At 35.2% G+C, this 24646-nt stretch overlaps 1 long non-coding RNA gene across 1 annotated transcript; it reads left to right on the top strand.

Annotated features, from left to right (window-relative positions):
• The first annotated feature begins 895 nt into the window (after positions 1-895).
• LOC121063572 lies at positions 896-20190 on the top strand. Its single transcript, XR_005816065.1, has 3 exons — positions 896-963; positions 15458-15520; positions 20061-20190. It is a non-coding gene; the product is annotated as an uncharacterized LOC121063572 (long non-coding RNA).
• The last annotated feature ends 4456 nt before the right edge of the window (positions 20191-24646 follow it).

Here is a 24646-nt window from a genome sequence, read left to right as displayed (position 1 = left end):
TCACTTGATATTAAAATGCTGTTACAAAATCTAATCAATGTTTCTAGGAAAAGAAGAATGAAAGAAAAATTTTGTTATTTTCTTTTTTTAAATAGATACATTTTTTGGAAGTAGTTGAGCTCTGTCATACATATATATATTTGTTCAACTGATGGTTTATTAAATCTGTTTTCTATATTTTTAGCCATATTGGCTGGTATATTATTGAATAGTAATATTTCAAAATTATTCTCTTCAAAGAATAATTGATATATAAAGCACTTTGCCAAAACTGTACATGTGCAGTGCGAGCAAGTGCAAGTTTTTTGTTATGGATAAGCACCATTTGTGCTGATAACGTCCACAGGTAACCAGTCTGTAGTCATTCCCCTTTTAGATTTTTTTTCCTTTCTCCATTGAATTTTCATGAATCTTTTGAATTGCCAGTCACCAGCAAAGTTCCACATTTCTCTTTCATTCTCCTCTCTGCATTATATACCACCCGTTTAATCAGGAACAACGTCTTGCATGAAGAGATTACAATAATTTCACTGGAAGATGCTACTCTGTTTTCTTTGTTTGTTTGTTTGTTTTGTCCAAATTTTCTAAGAAATAAAGCTTATACTTCAGTTGTGTGGTAGGCATGCAAGCCTATTGTGTGAATCTGCTGATTGATTCATTACAGTTTGACATAGATATCTTAAAATAATACACTTTTAAAATTTCAATCCTAAAATATTTGTTTCTTTTGATATCTTCTGCAGTCATACACAGTAACCAAGCTTTGTTATTTTAGTTCTTACAGAAATTTTTGTTTTAAAGGTGCTATAAACTTAGTTTTATTATCAAACTTAGCAATCCAGGAACTATTTTATCAACTGCTTTCAACTAACTAATATTTTGAACTATTCCTCAAGACTAGTCCATGTTTTAAAAGTTGTCACTGGGTGATTCTGTGCCGCATAGCATGGCACAGTGTTTCAGGTGAGTGAGTAAACCTTTTCCTTCCGTTCTGATTCTTTATTACACTTCTGTGGAAACCTATGCTGGCTCTTGAGGTGTGACAGTCTGACTGCAGTGAGACTTTGAGTTAAGCAGGATATGCTGGTTTTAGGATATAAATATTTTGATGATGTAAAGATCAGAATAATTGATGTAAATAACTTCAGTAATCATCGAATATTTTCCTTGGCTTTTTGGACTGGCAGGCTAGTGCACATTAAATAAGGCAATTAAATGTTTTCTTGAAAACCCCATGCATTACAATGCAGCAAATGCAGATAACAAGAACAGAACTACAGGTAGTAACCTCTGTGGAAGACATAGTTCCATTATCTTAAATAATGAAGTTCACAGGCAGAAAGATAATGGCATTTTCCCTCGTTATTTTTAATCCTCTAAACTTCAAGATCAAAAATGGAAGATAGCTGTCTATATGGAATGAATAAAAAAATAGAAAGATGAATGAATGCTTTCTTTTTTTTTTTTTTTAATGCGTGCAAGTTTCTTGACAATTTTATCTGTCATTGCAGCAGCTTTTTCATCTACATTACTATATGCCTTCTGAAACTGCTGGAAGTCTTGACTGATGGGTCATGAATGTGATGGGATAGGGGAAAAAATCACTGAATGAAAAAAAAGTAAAGCTTTTGTAAAGTTTTTTTTTTTTTTGGTTTATGTGAAAAAGGGTGTGATAAACAGGCAAATAGTGCTTTACAACAGCTGACATGTGGAGATGTTAGTTCTGCTTTTTTTCTGTATGTCTTTTTGCATGGGGTGTTAAACCTATCAGTAGGTTTTAGTTGGTTGTCCCAACACAGAAGCAACAAAACAAAGTAGCATCATACTAACAGAAATGATGTGATTTATCATACCACAGAGGTCTCTAGAGGCATGAAGGATCTTGGTTAAAGGCTGTAGTTCTGCAACACTCTGTGTAAGAATCTTTTAAAATATCAGAGAAATTGTAAGGGTCACTACTGTGATATCACATTGTTACACACAGAAAGCTGCAGAAATAACCATCTCTTGCTGGAAGCTCTCAGCTGCATGAACAACTACATACAAATGGCCAGATACCAAATTTCAAGTGGAAACTGACACTTGCAAATTAAAGTTATTTGAAAGTAAGATGTACTTAAGCACATTTGTATAAAGATACAGAAGTCACATTTGCAAATTTAGCCTCAATTATCACTGAAAGAGTCCATCGTTACTTAAAGGCAGACTTTTGAGAAATGCTTAAAAATGAATCCTAAATGAGATTGTCTCCTTTGTGTTAGAGAGACTTTGGAGCAGACATGTAGTTATAGCTATGATTTCTATTCAATTATATTCAGCAGAAAAAATACTTAGCTCTCTCTCCCATGCAAAATCTAAACCAATACTTTGAAAAACAGGCAGCAACTGACAGCAAATTTTAGTACAGGTGGCTTTATTTCTTTTTAAACATTTTCATTTTAAATGAATTTAATGGTATGAAAAGTTTAAAAAACTCATCAGAGAGAAAAAAAACAAATCTCTTTGCAACTTTCCAGCAATGGAATATATATTTGTCAGAAACAGTTCACTTAAATGAACAGAAAATAAATATACTTGGTGAGTACCTATGTCCTGTAGATACAGATGACAAAGGTACAGCCATGATATGATCACTGAGGTTTAGATTCATTTGTAAGTCTTATCTACACAAGGTAAGACTCATCTACATAAGGTTCTTCCTATAGTATATGGGCAAGTAAGTGTCCGTTACAAAGATGAAGATCTCTCTTTTTTTTTCCCCATTGCCTAAATGATCACTTATACGAGACTCTTTGGCTTAGACTGCAAATGTCATGTGAGAAATTCTCCCACAAGCAGTTTTAGAAAATAGTTAACAGATAATGAATTCTTCTGTAATATTGTAATAACACTTGTAATATTAAAGACATGTAGCCAATGTTTTTTAAAGAGAAATGAACAAAATGCGATAAGAAGTAATTACACTAGTTTTGATTTTTTGAATCTAGAGAAAGTTTGCTAAGGGTGTGCTCACTCCAGCCACTTTTGTCTACTTAGAAGCTAGATGGGGGGATCATTATTCTTTGATCCTCTGCCTCCAAAGGAAGAGGATAAACTGCCAGAGTGTGATTCATCTCATGTTTTCTAAATGGTTAAAAAACCCAGCTATTTTCACAAGGAGTTAGTTAATGATGCAACGGTGATGACTGTGAGGTTGATACATAATTCCTATACAAATAAGCATATTTTTTGCTTCCTCCTTCTTTGTAACACATTTTCCAAACCACTATTAAAATCACTGGTATAGACGATAAATAATAAACTGAATTCGGCTAGATAGTTCTCTGTAAATTGTCAAATGAAATGTCATCACTGAGATTTCATTTAAACCCAAGAAAGCTCTGAATTTTCTAGATGCAGAATTATCATGTGGCAGTTCTTGAGGGTAACTAGTTATGAAAGGGAAAATACATGGTGCAGAAGTATTTGAAAAACTGAATGCATTATGGTATTCTAAAACTTCTCAAAGACTGCTCTCAGCTCCAGCAACTACATCAGTATACATCCATTCTGGGGGAAACTAGTCGTCATTCTATGTTGATTAATGCCAAACATTACTGTCACAGGGTTGCTGTCCTCAAAAGGACATGGATGAAAAGGCTTTTTTTGACATAACAATTATTTTATGGGGAAGTTTTCTTAATGCCGTGGCAGTGTAGGCACTGTTCTCCATTTACTGTATGTCCTGCCTCAGTTTACTTGAACCACACTGAAATAAAGTACCCTCAGTTAAGTGGCTTGCAGATTGACACATGATATCAAGGCAGTGCTGATTTTCATACAGGAAATCTGTTGGTGTAGTGAGTGCAGAAGCATGGTATGAGGTAACAGCAAGCTGTCATGGTCTTGCTATGAAATGAAGAGGGTGTAATGTGTATCTTGCTCCCAGACTTGTTGTGCTGACAAAAGGCTTAACTTCAATATTCCTTCTCTATGATTTGGAAATGGCCTTTCTACCTCCCACATCTGGTGATTCTGTGTCCATGGGAAGTGGCACAGGGGCATTCAAGACCATCTCTGCAGCTTCCCTCTAGGGGAAGGGGTTGGCCCTATAGCAGAATCAAGAGACATAGCAACAGGAGGCAACAGCACGGGTCATTGTGCTTTGGTCCCACAGTCTAGAGGAAAAAGAGAGGCTGACTCTCTGGGCATAAATTTTCATTCTTCTGCTTCCTATGGGATCCTAAGCACAAATTCAGGCTGATGCTCGCAGAGCCTGGTGAGTATTGTAAGGAGAGCTGTCAGCCCGCTGGTGGGTCACATATTCTGGCCCAGCACTCTTCCTTTTTTTTAAAAAAAAAAAAAATAATTTTTACTAAGTCATTGAAATATCATACTAATACAGGTTGTTTTAAGCAACAGAAATTGAATGGTTTTACAAAGTGTGTAAGGTGCAGATGTGGTAGGGTGGTGTACATATAAAAAACAAAGCTTATAACAGTATTTCTGTATGGTTGTGGATAGAGGACATTGTTCTAGAATAGAACAGAAGATCCTGAAATAGGGTAATCAGAGAGAAAAGAAGGTGATAGCTGACCCCAAGAACAGAAGACAGCAACTGAGAGTTTGGTGCTTGGGGTGGGGTGCACGTATACCATCTCACCTGCTATGAGATTCCCCATGCAGAGCAATAGTATATAGTATGAAATTATTTGCTCATTTTTGCCCTTTAATTAATATTATTGGAAGTATGCAAGTAGATTGCTGCATCTCTGCCCTGGGCTGGGTCCCTTTCCAAGAGGAGTTCTGCTTTGAATCAAAGTAGTAGCCACCAAGTGGCGCCCAAAATGGAAGCAGTTCTCAAATCCTGGGATTCCTAGTCAAGTATTGTTCTCAGTGAGACCAGAAGCATGTTCTCTGAATGTATCTTGGTCAGGGACTTGTAATTTTGAATCTCTAAGTTCAGAAGAGAAACTTTACACATTGGTAATTAGGTATTTTGTACCATAGTATTAAAATTTCCTAGTCAACTCATTTGCTTGCCTTTGCAAAAGCTGCTGTTTTTGAGTGATTGAATTAGAAAGACAAACTCAAAAACACTTATTAATCAATATGGAGGATAAAAGAATCAGCCAAGCCAATGCAGCATCCTGTTGCAACAAAGAATCAAACATCTGAGATAAACAGTGGCAATGAAACAAATAAAACCACACACATGTGCCCAGTATTCTGATTAAGAAACAAGAGGAAATGAATCTTTCAGTTTTAAATGAGCATTTGAAATTGAAATGTTATTTTTCCTTTTCCTTTTCCTTTTCCTTTTCCTTTTCCTTTTCCTTTTCCTTTTCCTTTTCCTTTTCCTTTTCCTTTTCCTTTTCCTTTTCCTTTTCCTTTCCCTTTCCCTTTCCCTTTCCCTTTCCCTTTCCCTTTCCCTTTCCCTTTCTCTTTCCCTTTCCCTTTCCCTTTCCTGCTCTCTCTCTTTTTGTTTTTTTTTTTCTTCTTTAAGAAAAAACAGAAGTTTGAAACCAAATAATTTTTCAGGGCAAATTAATTGCTAACCTGTAATGATTTTGTTTTCATATCAGTAGGGCCAACTTATTTGCTTTTATCTATGATAAAATGGAAATAAGATTTGTCAACAAGTCATAGAAAGAAGACCAAATTATTGTGTCATCATATGATACAAAAAGTTATGCCCTAGTATAACAGCTTATGCTGAGATAACAACAACAAAAAAACAACAACAACAACAACAAAAACAGGGTATGGAAGAGAACTGAATTTTGTGGCATACCAGTAGAAAGGATTTTAATTAAGAGATGCAGGGAACAGAACACTGAGTGGACCCAGTGACATGATGTCAAAAGTGATATCTGTAAGAAGAAACTGAATAAAAGAACTGAGATGTTTACTGAGATTTAATAAAAAAAGTCAGGCATCCTAAAGACAGGAAAAAATGCAATTTGTGGAGAAGAATACTGTGACTAAATGAGAGTAAACAAGCTGGAACAAGGAGGAAAGGTCTTTATATGAATTGCTTTGGTTTGCGAATACGTTCTGACCAAATGAGATGGTTACGTAAGGCTGTCAAAAGGCACCGTTAAACCTATTATCAATAGACTGCTTGGCTACCGTATAATCAGTGTGTTAAAGGATTCTTTTTGATAGCACTGACATCAAAACATATCATCAGACTCAGCTATTTGTGTCTTTACCAGAACCACGAGTAACATAAGGTGAAATGTGCTCACCAAGATCAACTTGCTGCTCATCATCTCTGAGTTTTTTCTATAAAGTTGCTTTTAAACTGACTGTTTATTTCATTTAATAGTCATAAAGAAATACCATATAATGAGAAACCATGATTTATCCCCCAAGTAGTTGGATAGATGACATGGAATTAAGTTAGTCTTTCATCTCAGCACTTTATCATCTTTTTTGTTAATATGTCAATGAATGTAAAAAATAATCATAATTCAAGTGTAGCTTCCAACAAAGTGCCTTAGCAAGCTGTCATTTACTTTCATGAAGCATATAAAGCCCTTCATCAAATTAGTTTCATTGCTTACAATCTGTAGAAGAAAGTTTAAGCAAAAAAACCCACCTCATTACAAAATCAGGTTTATATACATCTGTATTCTTTTGATTTTAGTACGAAAAATGAATCCATAGTAATTAGTAATGAAGTAAAGAATAAGAATTTCTTCCAAACTACCTTTGCAAATAGGTACAAAGCTGTAGATCTTGAAACCAAAATACAACAATCTTTTAAGTGAATTGGTACAAAGAACATGATAATCTTGTATTTAGATGAAAGACTATCAAGCACAGTGATTGATGAGTAATTTATTTTTAGTTTTCAAATCAAAAAATTGATCTGATTGGAAGCAAAAGTTTTTTTTCCTTTTTTTTTTTTTTTTCTTTTAAAGAAAATGTAGATCTTAACAGATTCCAGGTAGAATAAGATGGTCTCTTTTATACCTATTTTATTATTCTGGGGATGTTATTTTAAAACATGGCAAAATAAAACAATTTGTCTACTTTAATTAGCTCTGAACCGCTCTATAGGTTCCATTTTCTGTATTGGCTATAATCTCCTTTGACACAACTGGTATCTTAAGATACTATGAGACTTAAGATACATACGTTGACATATATATTTAGACAATGAAATGTTGGTGAACAGTATTCTGTATTTTCATCATACAGTTAAATCATGTAAGGATAACCTGCATCTTTTTCCTACTTTATGATGAGGTGAATCGCTTTCTAGAAGCTCCCTATTTACTTCTGTGGCAAGCTGCTACATGAAATCTCACACCAAGTGGCCCTGTAAAGTAGACATTTACCTAATAGGTTGAGCATTATATTAATTTTCACGATCCATGCTACATGTAATTGCTATTGATACAATTTCTTTTTGTACATGGGAGAAATTGAACGTGACCCTTTGCAGAATGTTCCAAAAGGCAGGAATAAAAGTATTGGTCTGAACAGTGGGCAAAATGGAAAACTCTGAACCTTGATCTTGCATATGCTGGATGGACACTTTGTTTATTGGGTAACTGTGCAAGAGACTGGAACCATCAAATTAATATGTTTAAAAATATAATTTGGAAAAAAAAACACAACAGACTGTCATTTTAAAATGTTTCAATTTTCTGCGTTCCCCCCTCCCCCCCCCCCCCCAGCAATTTTTGGGTGATCAAAATGTTATTATGAAAATAGCTCATATTAATCAGAAATATTACAATACAAAATCAGTATAATCTACCTATTGACTCATTTTTCCCCTTATATAATCTTTTTTTTAATTATTTTTATTTTCAGATTGTAATCTTCTTTATTCTATTACTTGTTAAAAGTGATTCCACTGCATTGCCATTCTTAGTTTTGCCTGATTTTGATTCATTCTGTCCTGTTGCACATCAAGTTTGATCAGAATTGATATGAAACTGATGTGAACTGAAGCTTGCCTGAAAAGTCATGTAAATTTACATAAGTAAAACTAATTCACAAAGTTGGTGCTAAGATAAGACTCTTGCACTGAACAAGTTCTCAGAAATCAAATTTTGCTTCACATACTGACAACAATTTGCAAGCAGTCACCCCTTTTATAACATTTCAATGCTTGCTCAGAGAAAAATGGCATCCCATAAATTGCTAATATTGCTTCCCGCGGTAGCTATGTGTTCCTTGGAGGTCTTTTGGCCAAGTACCAAAGTAGCTCATCTCTGCTTTGCTTGTGACATTTTGTTTGATCACATCATAAAGTGTTAAGGCCATGGAATGTACACTTAGCACTATACACTAATAAAGTGTTTATCCTTTAATGTCTCCCAGCTGCTTGCATATAGCTTTTTCCAATAGTAAAGAGAACATGCTGGTTTGATGTGATCTTCTATTTATATGGTCTGTTGGGCCTATGTGATACATCATGTTCTTTCCTCCTTTACTTTTGTAGAATCAGTAAAGCAAGTGTTATCTTCAAGGTCTATTCCTCTCTGTGTAACACATGCTAGGTCCATTAAATAACTAGGAACAAATGGTAATAAAAATAGAGGTTAGAAGAACATCCTTGAGGAAAAAGCAGTCAGTAATTTCTGTGTTATGTAAAATCATAAACTTCTGTGGGACTGACAACGCTTAACTCCAGAGAGCTTTGGAGTGATAAGAATGAACAGAATATTTCCTAAATTTGGGAGAACATTCAAGGGTCAGCATGCTAATTCTGTTGTTCAGAAAGAAAGCGTGTGACACTTGGGGTCTGATTCTTTATTGCTCACCACTTGGTGCTGTTATTTATGGTGGTTAAGGCAGGTATACACATTAAATGTTTTGAGTATTTTACTTACACTTTGCAAAGTTGTAAATCATCAGCTTAATCAGCATCAAGCGCTGCAGGCAGTAGATAAATGAAACCCTGGCTCTTTCATCCACATAGGACTGCCTGTTGAACTGAGGCTGAAAATCAATCAAGAAAAATCAATTGGAGTATTCCAGCTCACTATTAAAATTAAAATGTAATGTCCTCAGTTTTTCTTTGTTTATCCTGACATGAAGTGCCAGGTAAGAACTTCAAAAATGTTTAAACGCCTTTCAAGTCCAAGTCTCATTTCAATAGTGTTATAGACATTTAGGCCCAAACTATTTGTGGTTGTCAAAGCACTTCACAGTGTAAGCAATTTATTCCATGTCTGCTACAAAAGCTTCTGCCAATATAGTGATTGTCATCAAGAACACAATTTTTGATTGATAGCAGAAGCTTCCATTACATGAACAGTAGTACTGCCAAAAATGAGCTTTTGCTGAATTAGCTAATTTTACTTGAAAGAGCTGGAAGATATGATGTTAGTGGAGACACTGCTTAAGAAATGGTTGTTAGGACGATAACACTGGGGCTAAATTGCTCCTAATCCAAATATAGCTTTAGTTTTGCACATCCAGTTTTAATAGGGCAGAACTGCTAAGACTCACCATGCAAGAGCCAATACAAGGCTGTAAACTTTCAAGTGTACCTCTGGCATGCCTAAGTTTTATTGACATGATCCTACAGAGCCCCACATCCCATAACAATATGCACAAACTTTGGGGCACTTGAGAAGGAAATCCACATAGCCAGCACTCTGAACAGTGGGTAGCCTGAAATCATGCTTTCGGGAGAGCTATCCTGAGAGCCACTAAATGCCAAGCCCAGGTACAAGCCCCATATGCCACTTGCTGCACATCTTGATAACAATGCAGGAAGGTAACTGTCCTCTGAATAGCAACAGGTTGATAATGATGGTACAAAGCTCTTAAAAAAATCTCTTAAAAATAAAACCAACCATTTTGGTGGCAAGAACAGTAATATTTTACTGCTCTAAGAAATAGCTATAGTGAGCATACATACCAGGAATAAGAAACTGATTCATTTCTCTGTAGCACCTGAGGGGATAAAGTCAACCCCTTTCACCTGTCAGGATAAAGTCTATACATGCTCTCCACCCATCATATTGAAGCTATGCCTTGATACGAAGGATAATGGCCCTACAATAGAGAGCATAGCAATCATTTAATGGTCAGGATTGTCATGTACAAAGGAAGGAGAAAGAATATAAGCTCTATTTTCATCTGAAATACCTTCACAAGACAGTTACTAGATAAAATATGTAATTGCTGAAACAATTGCTAGGACATTAAAGAAGGGAAATAGCTGTTAATGCTAGCCCATGTGAGAAACTAGGTCCTTTAATTTCATGCTCCAACAGATACATATTTTGATTGAAATTTGTAGCTACGTAGATAGAATGTAGTTAGAGTTGTGTAAAACTATTAACTTCATATTATTGACATGCTGATTAAATGAGCATCATTATCCAGAATGACCAAAATACACTCTATGTTGATTCTGTGTTTTAGGAAAGCTGTTATCAGTGAGGAAAAGATCGTTGAAAAGAACAGTTTTAATTACATTTCATTGATGTTAATGGTAGGACCAGTGTTTTCAAGATGTCCGTCAATAATTTGAAAGGAAATATAAAAGCCCTGCTGATAAATTTTGCAGAATCATGCAAACTGCCGGAGTAGAAAATAATGCATGGAACACAGAAATTTGACAGGTAGTTCGAGCTCTTATCTGTGGCCTCTCCACCAACATGTATCTCTGTGCAGCCAGATACAAATGTAGCCCTTTCAAAATGACAAATGAAGAGTTTAGCTAAAATCTGTGGACTGCACTTTGAAAAGGTTTCTAATGTAACCTTTTGAAAAGGTCTTCTAGTGATCATAATAAATAAAAAACTAAGTTTGAGCTCCCATTATGAAGCTGTGGAGAGAAAAGCCAATAATCCTGAGATGCTATGAATTAGAGATTTTTACTTCTGTCTGTGGCTTTAATTCCTCTGTCTGAGCAGATAAATAAAAGAGAGCTAGTGATGATATCAGTGCCCTGGGGTCAAGGTGTACTGACTAATTCACATCCATGCTATTTAAGGCCTTCTCTACAGCAGCTTTGTCCTGAAGGGGCAGGTTGGAGCAGTCCAAAGCATATCCAGGGAAGGAATTAACAGTCAGGGTAGATGACTGGTGTTTAAGCTCATTCCTTGGCCCTCTTTTGTATAATGCAGTGTATAGGTGCACCTACTGAGACCTTAATTAGAATAGTGAGATCATTTTAATGCACAGATTTTCAAAAAGATACAGAGTAATTCTGGAGAGTACAAAAAAAGTGTCAAGTAGTTAGAGAGTCAAAAATAATACAATCAGTGGAACACTTCAGAAAATTAGCTTATTTAGCTTTTTAAAATAGAGGGTGAGAAAATGGTGTGATTATAATGCATAAATACCCAGAGAGGGAAGTAGAGTGATACGAAAGACTTTGTAAACAAGTGAAAAAAGATACAAGCAAAAACACCTTTCATAGGAGATGAAGCCAAACAAACTCAAATTGTAAGTAAGATATAAATTATTAATCATAAGTTGATGAACGAAGGAGTGGATTGATATTCTACCAAAGCAAGTAGTGGATTTTTCACCTTTTTGTAGCTTCAGATTAAGACTTCTTAAGAAGATATTCAGTAGTCACATGTGAGCTTTTTGTTCATTTATGGAAAGGACCGTCTGCAATTTAATCACCAGTCATATGCAGACAGTTTAGATAACCTAACAGATCGTTTTTGGTCTTTAATTTTATGGATCTATATGCCAAAACAGTAATATTAATCAGAAATTATTAGCTGAAGTGAATAAGTTCTGTAAGATCTTATTTGTATTGGTCTAGGTAACACATTACTGCAAATGAAACATTTATATACACAAAGGTCTAGAAAAAGAATTGTAAATTGAACAACATATTATTTGTATTGTGACTGTTTCTCCTTAAAACATTAGGTATGGACTTTCTCAAAAATATGCTTAATGGTTTTGGAAAACTGTGCCTTGACATCAATAGAAAACAAACATTTTCCTGCACCAAGGGTAAAGTAACAGCTATGATTGTCCGGGTTTCATTTAGCGTGTATTCTATTCCTGATCTAGAGATGGGAGACAGCTGAATTAATTGCTTAGTTCTTGTCTGTCTGATGAGACTAGTAGAAGATGAACGCTTTGGAAGATTGTTTTATGGGATATAAAAGTTCCTTTGCATGGAACTGGATGGGTAGCTCCAATCTAGTTTGGTTTTGGCTATTGTATTTTTTTTTAATTTTATTATTATTATTATTTTAAATAACATACATGCAATCTTTTTTGGTCATTATTTCTCAAGACTATGTTTGGACCAATGAACTAGAATTCTAGTCAGTAGTCATTTTAAGATCTGTCAAGCCATCACTAGCAGTCAGATGGTCTACTTGTTTTATTAAAATCAATAGCAACATTCTTAGCTTGGGCAGAAAGAGGGTTGGACTAGGTGCAAATATATCGTCAAATTGGTTTTCTTCTTGTTCTACTTCAGAAATAGAGCTCTGCCAATTACCTGCACAGTGCACTTGTTAATTCAGTCATGGATTCCAAGCAGAGAACTCAGTAGTAGTAGGAAACTGTGTATGGAAGAAAGTATTTTGTTGAAGAGATTGCATTATATGAAACTCATATAAGTCAGTACCCAAACTTGTTCTAGTAACCAAGGTTCAGTCATTACCATCAATAACAAGGTCAGTACAGATTGACTTCAGGCAGTTTTAAAATCAGTTAGCTGTATTTAGGGAATGTAGCTATTATGGTGAAACAGAATGTGGGACAAAACAATCACATCAATTTAATTAAAAAAGAAAAGAAGACCATGAGCTTCATATATTTTAAGGTCAGAAATCACAGAAATCCTGGATACCACAGGTCATAGGACTCTCATGAATTAATTAGGACTGACTTCTGTGGGACAAAGACCTTTATTGTTTGGCTTACCCCTGTTACATGTAACTACTGAAACCACCAGATCGGAAATAAATTTAAGATATTTTTCAGTTCATTCACTTTGAACTTTTCAATGTTATTTGCAGTCCACTGCATCAATGTCATACTGCTATAAAGGGAGCTCATGTGCCCGTTCTCATCTAGGCTCTGCAAAAGCATTATTCCTATTAGCTCTAGGTAACTATGTAACTATGTGAAAAGAAAAATGATAGCAAGCTGATATTTCCATACAAAAAGGAAAGGAGAGGAAACGGATTGAGACATGAGAATGGCATGAATGTGTTTGCTGTTGTTTGTGACTCAGCTTAAAGAGTAATGGGCTAAATAGTTGAGAAAGAAAACAGTGTCATGTTTTAAAAGGTCATTAAAATGAATACCTCACTACTTTTAAAACTATCCTTCTTTACTGTTTTTAAAGAAAACTAAGGTATCTGATCTTCAAAAGTGAGGAGAGTCCTGTATACAAAAATATCAAAAGTAGATACCTAGGTGACAATACATAAATTTGGAGAGTATGTGGGAATTCTTCCCAGGCATATTTCCTTTACCTTCACAGATCTGCAAGTATAGGGAAATAAGTATCTGACCAAAATACCTCTACATTTACTAACTACTGTTGGATTTATTTATCTTTCATGATTCTTTATAATTCTTCTGTGAATAAATGCAAACTCTGTGATTCACAACTGGTAGCTACAAATTCCAGTATTATGTGAAACAATTCCTCCTTTACTTGTTCTGAGTCATCTACTTGATCATTAAACTTGATGCTCCTAAAGCTTGTGTTGTGACAGTAGACAATGCACTTCATTCACCTTTTCTCTTACTTCTCATAAATTCACAGGCCTTCACTCTATCCCTCTTAGTATGTGATCTTCCAGGTTGAAAATATCTGGTTTTGTTTAGTCGTTTTTTATACAGAAACCTTTTCTTACTTGATTGGATCTGGCTGGAATGGAGTTAATTGTCTTCAGAGCAGCCTATACAGTACTATGCTCTGGATCTGTGTCTAAACCAGTGTTGATAACACACCAGTATTTCAGCTATTTTTGAGCAGAGTTTGCATAGCAATTAGTTTTTTTTTTTTTTTTGAAAGTAGGCTGGGGGTGGGCAAGAAGTTGTGGGGGGTGCAACCTGGACAGCTGACCCCAACTGACAAAAGAAATAGTCCATACCATATGATGTCATGCTCAGCAATAAAAACTGGGACAAAGGAGGAGGAAGTGGGGATAACATTTGTCTTCTGAAGTAACTGTTACATGTGATGAGGTCCTGCTTTCCAGGAAGTGGCTAAACGTCTGCCTGCTGATGGGAAGCAGTGAATGAATTCCTTATTTTGCTTTTTGTGTGCATGTAGCTTTGCTTAAATTATCTCTATCTCAACCTATGTGTGGAGCTTTCACCCTTCTGATTCTCTGCCTCATCCCACTGTGGGGAGCATAAGGAGTGATGGGGTGGGTGCTTATGTGCTGGCTGGGGTCAACCCACCACACATCTCTGAAGACATTTACTGTCTTTCTTCATACATTTTCTAGGGTTATTGTAGTCTGTTCTGAGATGTGAGAACTAGAACTACACATGGTATGCAAGATCCAGATGCACCATAGAATTAAACACTGAAATAATTATGTTCCCTGTTTTGTTATCTGTTCCTTTTCCAATACATTTTTAGCATTTTGCTTGCCTGTTTGACAGCTGCTGATCATTTTCTTAGATTGTCCATTATATCTCAAAGATTTTTTCCTCAGTGGTAACAACTATTTCAGAATCCATCAGTCTACATGCATTTTAAGATTGTTTTTTCCCCATGGGCAACATTTTGCATTTATCAACATAGAATTTCATCTGCTATTTACAGTATACTTCTATATTCTCTAAAGTGTCAGTGGAGCAAATGGTAACTTTAAGGTACTCTTGAGAATTACTACTCCATACCAACCAAGGTGGTATATACTACAGAGAAAAAGTGCTCCAGGAGGTTGAACAAGATTTTTCCAGCTATGACAAGAATTTTTTTGTGCATAATTTGACTCAGGCAAAACCTTATATGAGTCAAAGTGATTTGTACAGACAAAAGCAGTTGATGTTCTACTTTGTGACTTCAAACCATGACTATTATCTCGAGGTATTAAAAAAGAAGCTCTTTATTAGCCAATCCTCTTTCTACTTTAATCATCTAAAAATGAGTGGACAGCCCTGTGACATTAATATGAAATGTTACATGTTTTTGGCTTGAGAGCTACAGTCACTTTGAGCTATATTTTTCTGACACTAATGACATACCTAAATACAGATTAAAATGGAAATATAAAAGGGATCATGTATCTGATTTGTTAGCTTACGTAAAATAGAAAGAAGATGAATTTCTCTTTGAAATAATTGGGAAATCTATTATTAAAATATCAGACCTAGAAATATGCTGCTATTAATGCATATGATATAATTATGTAAAAATATTTCCAATTTTAAGTCAAAATATATTGACTTTATTTTTATTTATTTTTTTTTTTAGTAACAATGGTTTATTAACCTTTTGTGATTGCTTTGCTGTTCTTGCAAAAACAGTTACTTATTTTTATTCCAGAATGAAGCAAATAATTTGGTCACAGTAAAAGAGTGAATTAATCAAGAACAAAACTGTAACTTGGTAAGTATGATGGTATTTGCTGAGAAGAACATGTATCTGTAAAATGGTAACCTAATAATCTTTCAGATTTCTTTTTTTTTTTCATTTTTATTTTTTGTTAAGAAAAGAAAAAGGTCAGTCAATGAGCACTGATAGAGGAGAAAATATGTATGGAGTATGTCTTTATTTGAGAACCTAGAGTGACATATCAAGGATTCTTTTTCCTTCAAATTTTCATACATTAATTTTTTTTTAGTCTATAGCCATTTATATTGTTTCAGGTCCTTGGAATCTAGTTGTCACGTTAAACAGCACATAACTCTCCTCAACAGTTAAAGTGGAGGCTCAAACTGTAGGTCAAAAAATAAGACTTATTCATGGATCTTCACATTTTATTCCCATAGATTCCTAGCCTGCTGATTTCTTTGACTACATTGCACAAGGCACTAAGTCTTTTAAAACAATATGTCAGACATGCCTTTTCCTGTGACAAGAATCAGAGACGTAAAAGACAAAGACATATCAAAGACATAAAAGTAAAATTTATTCACATGCATACCGGGAGATATTTTGTTGCATCATTTGAATAAGAACATTAAATGTGTATTTAATGCAATAACTGTCCACCATATGTCTTGAATTTTGGCAGTTTTTCTGTCATGCTTTCTCCATTTTCCATGACCACAAAAGCTCTGTCTGCAACCCAGACACTGCTAAACAAACCTATTCCTTTCTACAGTACTCAGCATTAGGTGCGTACTGAAGATGGAGAAGAAAAAGTAACAAGAATGCTGTACATGCTGGCAGTACTCAGCTGGTGGCAGCCTGTTGGGATAATTTTCAACTTGTTGCAAGAATTGCCTCCAGGCTTCACTACGATCCACTTTTGGGAATTGGCCCAGGAACAGAGTCAGGATGCTGTGAAGTTTTCCTTTGATGTAAGATCGGCACAGCAGAAAACAGTGTCCAACAGTTTTCCCTCTTCTAGGCAAGTACATGACCAGACTTCCAGAAGATATCTTTCTGGTCTTTCCCTGATGAAACTGTGCTTACCTGACACTTGCGTTTTAATCTGCACTGTAGTGTTCAAGGAGACATTTTTTTTTTTCTCTACAATTGCCTAAAATAAAGTAGCTATGAGATTTGGGAGCAATATTGCTTCGTTTGTGATTTTTTTTTCTTTTTTCCCCAGGACTAGCACATGTAGTTATATAATGCCCAGAGCTGACAGCAGTCAAGGTAACAACTCTCACAAAAGAGCACTTTATAGTAAGCTTCTGTAAGGCTCCTCAGCAACTTCATGGCGTTGAATTGCCTTTGTAAGGCTTGTTGACTGGGAGTTTGGTGTGTCTTTCTTACTCTTTTTTCTAACCTTTTGTCCAGGAGAGTATTGTCTTTCCCTAGTTATATTTGTGTTGCAGTACTTTAAAAAATAGGTTTTAGCTTCAAAGTGTTTGGCTACTGAACTAAAGGGTTATGGCTGAAAGTCCTCACCGAAGACACAAAGCATGTCTAACCATGCCATACTTGATATTTCATAGTTCTGTTCCGTTTGGTCTGTGCTTAAGCAGTAGTAGGAAAATAAAGACTTGATCTCATTTTAAATTCTCAGAGGGCTGCACATTAGCTAATTTCCACTGTGAATCAGACAACAAAGCTACAATTAACTCATCTGTGGGTTTTGAAAAAGAAGACACATGTAGCCTTGCTCTTAAAACTTCATTGCTTCTCAGAGAACAGTGCAAATGTTTACAGCACAGCTCTGCCATTTCATGTTTGTAATTGACAGACTGCTGTTATAGGTGTCCAGATTTGAGCTAGGTATCCTAAACTCTCTTACTGTTAATGTAGAGAAATAAATACTTCCAGGACACAGTTCTTCTTGTCGTAAAGTGGATGTCTAAAACAGATCAATTAAATGGTGCTGTAATGCTACCAAGAGAGCTTAGGGTGAATAGCTCATTTGTTAATATCTCAATTGTTTATATGTTTATATGTTTAAATTTATGCGGCAAATCCTATTCTACTTTGTTGCTTCAATGTAGATTGGCTTCCCTACTATAGCATTTTTACATCAGAGAGCACCAACAAACCGGAGTTTGATCTTGTTTAAAAAATTGGATAGAGAAGGCAAAAGGTGGGTTTCAGTTCATGGTTCAGACTCCTTAACATAAAGTCTCTGCAGTTCAGATACCTATATGTGAGCTGTATATATAAGATCCCATATAGTCAAGAGAGCTCTAATTAATACAGTTAGTTGGAGCTGAGGCAGCTCTTAGCTGAACAGATGTGCATGTCTTCTCTAGGCTGAGGTCTGAGATCTCTCTAGGCTCTGTTGACTCTTTTGACTAAAGCTGCACCATCTATAACGGAAGCCTAGACACCTTAGAAATAGATGCATGGAATACATACAGATTTAAGTGTCTGAACACCTAGAGCAAAATTGTGGTGGTGGTTCCAAAGATAACAGGGATATTTTATTGTTTATAGTGATTTAATCCTAGTAGGTGGATGAATGATTGTGTCTTTTATGTTTTTGTTCCTGAGGATGTAGATATATATGTTTATCTGTTGTTTGGTAAATGATGACTTACTGTAGTTGAGTCATTGGGATGTAGTTGATTCAGTATCCCTGGAGGTCTTCAGAAAATATGTAGATGTTGTGCTTGTTACCTGTGGACTTGGCAGTGCTAAGCTAAAGGTTGGACCAGATGATCTTAGACATCTTTTCCAACCTCAATGATTCTATGATCCTATGAATTCAAATGACACCATCACATTTTAGGCAAAATCACTGAGTGAGTTGAAAAAGTTGAGTAGTGTAGATATAGGCTAGTGATTATGACAAGGGACAGAGGGGGAATGGAATTAGTTCTTAGCCGGAGACCTTCAAGAGTTTTTTACAATAAATACATATCAATGAGAGGAAAAAAAAATCACAAAAACTTGGGTTGGTAGCACATTTATTTTTATTTCCATTATGCTTCTGGTTCAGAAGTTGCAGTGGCTCATGCTAACTCCTCATAGAAAAACTACTTATGGCTCATAAGTACACAACCTTTGTGAATTTATAACCCAGTCAAAATTTATTGATCTTTACAGTGTCAGGGCTGTGTGACCTCAGAAACAGATAAAAGCTTATAGCTTAAGGAGCCTTCAGAGTACCTTCTGAAATGAGTGTTTGGCTTCTAAAATTTCTAAGTTTGTGTTCATATTTTTTGAAATATTCTACTGTGTGTAGTTGGTTATTGCACTTGCAGGATTTTGTGTGTCTCTATGTGCCGTTTCCCTCATTCAAGTATCTCCTTACACAAAGCATAAATGCTTAACCATTTGTTTCCAAGGCCCATAATCTAGTGTATGCTATCCAGCACATATTAAATGGTTGTTGACATACATGATTTAGCTGTGGATACAACCATGCTTTCATCTGTGCCACAGAAGTTGATTGGATCAAGCTCATACTTTCTAAGCCTTTTTTTTTTTTTTTTTTTTTTTTTCAGCGTTACTATGCTATATAGATGTCAATTACAGTTTTTTTTTTTTCCTCTGACCTACTCTTTTCTTTTACTGTTTGAGACACTACTGTTCTGGAGACACTTAAAGCTATTGTTTTTCTTGAATTATATTTATACAGATAAAAAAGATCTTGGCAATGATGGTCTTTCTCCTGGCAGTGTAAAGTGATCTAATACTATCATTTATTATTTTTGATGCTTCATTTCTACATACAGTGCTAAAAAAAAAAAAAAAAAAAAGATAATTAAATATTCCCTTAAGCATACCTAAAACCATTTTTTTTTTTTTTTTCTGAATGCTACTAAATCTCACATTTTTTTCAGGACTTCTCCTGACATTTCAGTTTTCCCTACTAAATCCTCTGATCAGTTTTTTCCCGAATTATCATTGTATGTCTATTCTTTGTCTAGCTTAATCTGAAAGTGAGTTCTTTGCAGCAGACAGTGGACAGATTATGTTGAATATTACTGGACTTATGGGAAGCAAAAATCTTGTCCAAGGTATTTAAGCATGTGTTTGCAAAGCACCATGTAAATGCATAGCAATAACTGTGATTAAGAGTAATAAAATTACTGTTTTCATGGTTAATAATAAATGTGATCAATAGCAGTATAAATATAATTTGTCACTAGTGTTGTAGTTGTTCAACGAAGGTAGTTTTGATAGTAATAAGCACTGTCAACAAGTAATATTAATCTTGATTATAGAGGAAGCATTCTAGTAATTTACCTTTCTCATAATTTACCTTCTGTAGGTACAATATGAAATGGATGAGTAATTATTAATGTACTTGAAACTACTCATTTAATGAGAGGAATAATTGCTGCTTGCTTCCATTATTCAATCATTTTGCATTGCATTGCAGCATGGAAATATACATATTGGAATAGGAAAGAGGGGCTCACTGTTCTTTTTTTTTTTTTTTTTTAAGAGGTCTAGATCCATTTGTTTTGTAATGTAAAAAAAAAAAAATGTTGGTGCTGGGAAAGAATTAGAAGGTATTATTTCATGTTTTCATGTTTCATGTTGTTACTTTTTCCAGGGTATCAGTTTGTAGCTACTATGGAAAGCAGACACCTGAGATAGATGGGCTTTTGGTCTACCTACCACATGGGGAATATGAGGTCATTTTGGGCAGAACCCCTAGGAATCAACCAACAGCTATGCCTGGAAAAAAGGTAGGAAGTTTTGAAGATACCCTAACTTAGAACAGCCTGAGCTTTCCTTTCGGTGGAACAGAGCTATGGATTTACATCTTCTCAAAGAGAACGGGGTTGAAGGTCCTTTAGGCAGCATACATATTCCTAGCACTGCTTTAAATGAAGTGATGGCCACTATGTCCAGAGGGTGCAGGGGTGCCTGATCTGCATTACCAGGCTGGAGGAAAAACGCAGTTTTTGAATCCTTCTAAAGTACAGGCCTGTGATAACTGTTCAGCAGCTCAGCTGTATCTAGATATCTATAAGAAATAAGACTTTGTTCACGTGGGAAACATTAATATTAACCATACAAGATACCGCCAGGAATAAATATGTAAATTCTGCTTTTGTCTCACGAGTTCCTTTTAACTGCTAGACTCAAGAATTTTGTCTCAGCCACTGATGCTCTTAATTATAACAAATAATTAATTAAATCAAAACAATTTACATATTGTTATATTTTATATGCATTAAATCAAAACTAATTTAGAAGAATAATTTATAAAATATTTGCTATGAATTAAAATAATGAATTGCTGATTAATAAAGGAAATGAAATTTAATATTTTTTGAAATGGCCCTAGTTGCTTCAGGTATTGTTTCATAATGTTTGGTTTATTACCAAGTCCTGATTCTTGGAGTTTAAATGATTTCAGTTTAAACTGAATTTGTGGACGTTTTGGTATTCCTTATAGTTGCAGAGAAAATTCTAAAGTATAACCATACTGATATCTTAAGGATAATTATAAAGAAAGCAAATTTTTGACTTTTTAAGTCTTGTGGCTTTAAGTCTTTCTCCTTGGAGACCTGAATTCTGGGCTTTTGAAGTGGTAATTTTTAAATGATTGAGTTTGATTTTTTTATTTCTGAGTTCTGAATTCTGAAATAGAATGACTACAAAATAACATAAAAAACAGCAAAATGAAATATTATAATATAAAATTGTTTGAATTAGTGTTGACAAGTACATCATATTATACAAATAAATACAAAAGGTTAAAATCTAGTTTGAAATTCTTAGTGAAAGAACATAACAATCCAGTGGAAAAGGACTTAAAAATCTTAAAACTCCAAAGACAAGACAAGACCAAATAGCAGGGAAGTCCCTGAATTGTGAATTAGCAGAACAAAGAAAGTTTTCCTTTCAACCTAAGCATGACTTCCTTTGCATTCATAAAAAATGTCTTCTGTAAAAGTTTGGAACTTTTACGCTTGGGCAAGAAAAAAGGGATGCTTATGTGTCCAGAGACTTGGGAATGATGGACGGTAACTGGCAGCTGCAATTAAATGTTAATTTGATATTCATCCTGTTTTATTTTGAATGTTTGTGCCAGCTCAGAAATCTCAATTTGCTATGGTAATTAGGAAGTCTTTCTGCATAAATAAGGCTATATTAAGGCCGTTTACATGGATAATAATTTGTTCATAGACTTGATGTTTCTTGTTCATGATCACTCCCATTTTAATGAATTACTTATTTTTATATGAGTGATAGGAAAGTCATTCATCTACACCCCAACAGTATGTACCTGGGGGGCTTCAGCTGAAGTGTTTTTGAGTAGCAGAGATAAGTTAATGCTGGACAGACTGAATTTGCATACTAAGTGGCCTTTTTCTGTACATGTGCAAAAGGAACTCCTTTTTATTGTAGTATGAATCATAAATGTTCCCAAAGGAAAGAAATCTGTGATTCCCTTGTATCCTCTTTCTTATACATGGTAATCATTGTAGCTACAAATATATATACAAAAAAACATTCTATCTCTTGGGTTAGAAGAAATTATCTGTGTTTAACATATCTGTCACAGTGTTAGTAGCCATCTGATAGAGAATGGCTGTGCTTTTTTTGTATTCATACAGGCTTTCAGTAACATTTTGAATACTGAAGAAAATTCAGTAAAGCTCAGTTGTGACTGAAATATTGGAAAGCGCGACAAAATCTGCCTATGTCAGTCAATACTGAATCAGAAATTTGCAATTTGCTCATTGAAAATGCATAGTTCAAGTGTGCTCTTAAACTGAAAGAGATCATGTCTCTGGTCTTTTAAAAATGATTCAGTATTTTCATTTTTGTTTGTAGTCTGTAATAAGCATCACTTAATAAGAATCAAATAAGAATCTCTTTTTTTTTTTTTCTTTTTTTTTTTTTTTTTTCTTTTCTGAGAACACTTTTTATGAACTTGATACTGCAAACCTGAGAAGAGGCATAGGATGGAGCTTCTCTCTGAAGTCATGATTTGCCAGGCTGTCTGAGGGCAAGTTCTGCTGACATCCAGAGAGTCCCTTGAATGATGTAATGAAAGTGGTAGCTGCAGGCAGGATTAGGACATGAAAGTTAAGATCCCCAGAAGAATTTATGACAGCAAAGCCTAATTTTTACCTATGCTGCACCCTTGCCTGAAAAGTTCTCAGGAATTAGATCCACAAGTATTTGAAACTTGCTTCACCCAAGTTCACTCATCATAACTAGCCACTAGAAAGCAGAGAGGAAATGGTTGTGATTTAAGTCATTTGCCTCATTTCCAAGAAACTAAGCACATTTTCTGAGACTGCCAGAGGAGCTGGTCTCCTGATGGGACTTACCACTTTGAACCCCTTTTAAAGCTTGTACAAAGACACGTTCAAACAATGTCTATCGGAGAGGTGTCCCTCCTCCTTTTATTCACGAGTTCAGTGATTACTGTACTCACTTGACATGGGGAAGAATTTTGTTTAATACCTCTAAAGTTATAAATAGTTCTCAGACACCCCAAACCCAGCATTTAATCATCTGAGGAAATACAATGGCATGAGCTTTCAGCGTCGGTTGGTAAAACAGGGCTTTAAGGATCTACCAACTTTTTGAGAACGCTGACACCTCCGGTGCAAGATGAGAAAGAGTTAGTGCATTACATGAAAAGTATCAGGCACATTAGCCATGGAAGAACTTCTATAGGTGTAAGTTCTGGGCAGTTCCTGGATCTATGTTTTGTTATTGTTGTTGTTATCAGGTAGTATAAATCTCTGCTTAGTAGATTCACATTTTTACTGTCTTTTAGTTGGACTATTTTTTGACATACTGAGTTCAATAAATCTACAGGAGGTATTAGGAGAGGGAGCAAAAAGTAATTAGTCTCCTAATGGTTCTTACGTTCAGAAAGCACTTGGGGAGCAAGCATTTAAGATGAACTGGTACAAATATCCATTTCAAATTTACTCACCTCAGATGTCTGAAAGTCTCTGGTTCACACTGTGCACACCTAGAAGCTGTAACACACCAAGCATCACAGTGCAGTGTCATTACATAATAATAGAAATTTGAAACCAACTTTTCAGTTTCAATAACCAATTTTCACTGGCTTTAAACAGATCTGAGATTCTTCAAATAAAAGTGCAAAACAAGGAATCTGTCTTATAATTGATGTTATTCCCTGCACATCTCTTAAGAGGGTCAAAACTGATGGGTTTATATGTTATTTATATGAGCTAGACACCTGGAATATATGGGTTCATGACTTTTTATGAATGTGAAATGTGCTAAGTTCTCCCAGCCTCAGAATTTTTAATGTTTCTGGCATTATAAACTATAAAAAATAGAAAGAGGGAAAACTGTCTCTTCTGAAATAGCAACAAAACTTTATGCAGTCTAGGACCCAACACTCCTGCTCTAAGCCTTGGGCTGTTGTGTTATGGTCAATGAACACAGTTAGGTATCTATCTCCTGCAAGTAGTTCAATAGTACTTACTATAATTAACTGTATCAGTGAAGAAATGCCAGGTAATGTTCCTATACGTTTCAATCTCTATTGCTTATACTGTTGAATGTGCCAGTTATCACCATTCAAACAACTAGGAGTCATTTGAAATAGGTGGTTTACAGAGGCCACATTATTTTGGAGTGTGTAGAAATTTAATAGTTTTATTTGAGCTGTTCTGTGTAAGTTAGATGCCAGAGAATAGTCCTGGACATTTGCATATGTAAACAGTAGTTATTCTAAATGAATGGAGTTGTTTAATTCAGGTGTTTAAATCAGAGAAATTGGGGAATAGAGATACTGCTCTGGATTTCTTCCCAGTTGGCCAGCTCTAAGGATACTCCCTGTTCAGTAAGTGATCCACCATTTGTCATATTTGTTGACTCTTGGTTTCCTTACAGCTTAATTACACTTGCTATATTGTATGTAAGACAGTTGAATTAGGGATAATTCCCATGGTGAGAAGCCAGTAGAAGTTGCAGGTTAATAAGAGTCTTTTCTTCTTACCTTATATTTTAATCTCTTGTATAAATGTCACAGGAAGGATGCACTTAAATTACCAGAAAGACAGGTGATGTGACATACCATTTCTGCTGTTAGGAGCAGCAGTTAGCAGCAGTTACAGATATTGATTGATCTTAGTATGACCCTCATCATGGTGAACCACCATGATAGCTGTAACAGAAGGAAAGGGG

Source organism: Cygnus olor, chromosome 1, assembly GCF_009769625.2.
Source record: "Cygnus olor isolate bCygOlo1 chromosome 1, bCygOlo1.pri.v2, whole genome shotgun sequence".
In the NCBI taxonomy this organism is placed as follows: Eukaryota; Metazoa; Chordata; class Aves; order Anseriformes; family Anatidae; genus Cygnus; species Cygnus olor.
The sequence above is the reverse complement of the archived record's forward strand: the minus strand, read 5'-3'. Positions and strand labels throughout refer to the sequence as shown.